This window comes from Prunus persica, chromosome G1, assembly GCF_000346465.2.
Source record: "Prunus persica cultivar Lovell chromosome G1, Prunus_persica_NCBIv2, whole genome shotgun sequence".
NCBI lineage: Eukaryota > Viridiplantae > Streptophyta > Magnoliopsida > Rosales > Rosaceae > Prunus > Prunus persica.
In genome coordinates, this window is record NC_034009.1 from 17329859 (window position 1) to 17334040 (window position 4182).

At 37.1% G+C, this 4182-nt stretch overlaps 1 long non-coding RNA gene across 1 annotated transcript; it reads left to right on the plus strand.

Annotated features, from left to right (window-relative positions):
* LOC109946612 lies at positions 2904-3904 on the plus strand. Its single transcript, XR_002269730.1, has 3 exons — positions 2904-3244; positions 3332-3377; positions 3432-3904. It is a non-coding gene; the product is annotated as an uncharacterized LOC109946612 (long non-coding RNA).

Sequence of the window (4182 nt, forward strand, 5' to 3'; positions counted from 1 at the left end):
TAGGTTAATTACTTCGTCGCCTTCCTCATAGGAGAAATCAGCTCCTTCATACTTTTCATTAGCACCATGATCCTCACTGTCATCCTCATTGGCTTCAGCCAAGTTATCTTGTTGAGGATTGGGAATCGTTAGATTTATGGCCCGATTTGTTGTAACGATAACATGATCTCTATAAGGTTTTGCATAAGGTTTCAGTCTTTGGACACGACCCTTATCCCCAGCACGACTACTGCCTTCTACTGCTCCCTTTGTGCTCTGCCATTTGTTAGTATTGTTATTCCTAGGAACTTGTACAACTTTTTTACCTTTGTATTTTGCAGGAACAGGTGAATTGGCAGATTTCTTCATAAATTTGCCATAACTCCATCATCTCTCATTCTCTATAAGCTCCACCATGAGGGCCATTCTATTGGCCTCTTGCACGGTCCAGAAAGTCTACAACCCAATACGATCTTGGATGGAAGGTTTAAGCCTATTCATGTACCTTATCATTTGTTGACTATCGGTTTCATCTAGGCTATTACGTTCTGCGAGGCGCAAGAATTCAAATGTATACTCTACCACCATCTTATGGCCTTGGATGCAATTGTGATAAAGACGGTACAAATATTGCTCAAAGTCTGCCACGAGGAATCTGTCCATTATTAATTGCTTCATTCATCGCCAAGTCCGCAAAGGAGATTTGCGTTGCCTTTGGGGCATCTTTTGTTATTGATCCCATCATATTGCAGCACTTCCTTTAAGATGTAAAGTTGTTAGCTTCACCATCTTCACCTCGGGAACTCCCATAAGTTTAAATAACCTCTCCACTTCAACAAGCCAATCCAAGAAATCTTCAACTTGTAAGTGCCCATTGAAATATGGAATTTTAGTTTTCATGCGATAGTTTTCTTAGCGTTGGTTATTGGGTTAAGCAATCTTGTGACCATTTCTTAACAAATATATATCATATTCAAAAGAAAAGAATTTTTTCATAAGAAGTCTCTTCATCCAATGCCAAGAACTAATATGATTTTTACCTTGTTGCTTCCTAGATTGTTGCAACTGATCCCACCAAAAAGCGATATTGTCTTCTAAATAAGACGCATCAATTTTCACCCTTTTCTCTTCGGGATCGCTATTGAACCAAATACTTCCTCTACGTCTGCAACCCTTGGAGAAAACCTTAGATGCAGTCAGTCCCCAAGAAGTATGGAATAACTACAACATCAAATTCTCTCGAAGTGATTGGTTCCATGTCTCCACGGGCATCTTCTTCGTCTGGACAAGCCACTGGAGGCACCTCTAGTCAGGCAAAACCAGGCTTTGATACCAACTAACTCAACTAGATATAAGAGATATCAAGATCGAACGATAACCCTACAAGTAACAATGTCGGAATCTACCAACAAATTGGAATCCACTAGAGAAATTAAGTAAACCTCAAATATATTGATTGAAAATCAGATGATTAATTCAGGATGCTCCAAAACATTCCTTTTATACAAGAAAAAATCTGGACTTGCTTGGAAAGCTAATGAGAAACCTTAGACTTGCTAGGAAAGCTAATTAGAGAACAAAAAGGGAAATCATAAAAGTTTCCCAAAATATTCTTAAAACTTTAAACGCTGAAAAGTCAAAGTAAACGATAGAATTGGGCTAAAATAGCCCATACATCACCCTAAAGTAGTGTGTAGCATTTTTTACGTTGTTCTCTTCGAAACAATAAGTCATGGGCCCGATTCTGAGCTTAGGGCCCATACTTGCATAGATTGGGGTTTGCTACCGCTACAATATGCGTGGCTGTTCAGTCATTCCTCGATCAACTCAGTCATATGTTCTGCATCAATGGCCTTGGTTCCAATAGTAAAAATAATTAAATACAGTGGCAATAACCTTCGTCGCTTGCTGCCATTGCAACGTCCTGACGACAACCAATCAGCTGGTCGCAGTTGAGTCGAACCGGCTAGGTGGTCCTCACCAAGAAGCCCATAAAAATAAAAGATAAAAAAAATTAAAAAATATATTTTTCGGCTTACCTTGGTGTGCACATAAACTCCTCTTCTTGACGTGCAATTATCTCCTCCAAAATCCTTGTTTTCATACCAAGATGATGGGTTATGAAGAGGAGCCTTGTATTTTCAATGGTAGGGCATCCTTGGTCAATAAGGAATCTCAAAAATCCAATTCCAATTTGGAGCCCAACTCCAAGAAGAATCGAAAAGCGTCCTCCAGTCAGGAGCCTAACTCTCAAAAGAAGCCTAACTCTCAAAAGAAGCATAACTCTCAAAAGAAGCCCAACAACAATTTTAGAAAGCCCAACAAGAATTATACATCTCCTACATGCCATAGTCGTGCCATGCAGAAGCTAGGGAATTTGTGAAAATATGAATTTTGGCAACCAATCACAAGGTGACATGTGGATAGTGGAATATTATTTAGTTCTAATAATTGTGCTAATTAAATCCGATTTAATTAGCCAATTATCTTTGATTTACAATAAGAATATCTCTCCAAATTAAGGATCCAATTTTCAGCAAATCTCCTTGATATTATCTTGTCATTTAAGGAAAAGAATAAGGGCTAGTTTGGTATTGCTGTGCTTTTAAAAAAAACTGCTTCTGCTATGCTGCGATAATAATCAGCTGTGAAAAAAAACAGCTAGGCGTTTGGTAAACTGTATTTGAAAAACTGTTGTGAGTAGTCAAAGTGTTTGGTAAATTTTTATCAAAAGTACTTTTAGTGTGTATAATGACCAAAAAAGACATGAATATGAAACTGTTTATTTTTTTCTTCGTTCTTTTTCTACTTTAAAAAAAAAAAAACCAACTTTACAACATAAATTTTTGTCTTTTTTTAATTTACACTTTTTTATCAAAAAATTTAATCTAAAAATATTTTTATATTAATAAAATATATATACAAAATTAAAATTAAAAACAAACAAACCCATCACCGTACCCACCCCGTCTCTCTCTCTCTCTCTCTCTCTCTCCCCCCTATTCTCTTCTCCATCGCCTCAAAACACCGAAAAAAAAAAACTCAGATCAAGAATTTTAAAACAAAAAACTCAATCCAAACCCAGATTGTTTGAGTTCATGGTCCTTTGCTCTATGTATGTGAGTGCGATTGTAAGATTGGATTTTATTTTGGTGGGAAGCTTGGGGTTTGATTTTCTTTGGCTGGACATGACGGAGTGGGGAGGGAAGCTGGGATTTGGATCTTTTGTGGTTGCATGGTTTGGTAGTTGGTAAAATCATTGAAGGTAAGGTTTGCTTTATTGTTTATTTTATAATTTATATGTTTACAGAGTTATTCACTTCTCTGTTTTTCTCTTGCTCTTAAATCTTAGATTTTGAACTATTCTTCAAGGTTGTAGGGGCTTCTTCTTCGCTTGAGTATGGATTCTTCTTTGATTTGATGGGGCTTCTTCTTCTCCTTTCTCTGTGCAGTTTGATTCGAGGAGTGCAGATGGGAATTGTGTAATTGGAGGGACAAGGACTGTCCATTTGAAAATTAAGTGAGGGCATTATGGGAAAGCCAAAATTTCATTAAAACCACCGGTTAAATTTTTTTTTAAGCTGCTTTGAAAGCTGCCTTCTCCCTGCTTTGGAAAAACAGCGGTCACTGACCGCAATTTTTTTTAAAAGCTGATTTTTGATGTTTACCAAACACCTTAATTTGGGAAATTTTTTTTTAAAGCTGCTTTTAAAAAAATTTAAGCACTCTCAAACGCTACCTAATTCCCTTCCATCTGAGAATTATTCTCTGCGAACCCTAACTGACAAGGAGACTCTATAAATAAATGGTGACACTCCACACATGAGGTAATCCTTTTCTAACCTGAAAAACCGTAGAGAATCACTCTCACTATTTCTCCCTCACTCCACTCTCTCTCCTATCCCTCACGGCTCCGACCACACTACCTCACACACGGCTCCAAATGCCATGCTTTTCCCCGTGAGAGAAATCTCTATCCTTTCAGTATTTGCTGCATCTTCCAAGACCTCTTTTGACGACTTAGATATTTGTAGGAACATGAATTTTGGCAACCAATTACAAGGTGATACATGGATAGTGGAATATTATTTAGTACTAATAATTTTGCTAATTAAATCCGATTTAATTAGCCAATTATCTTTGATTTACGATAAGAATATCTCCACAAATTAAGGATCCAATTTCCAGCAAATCTCCTTGATA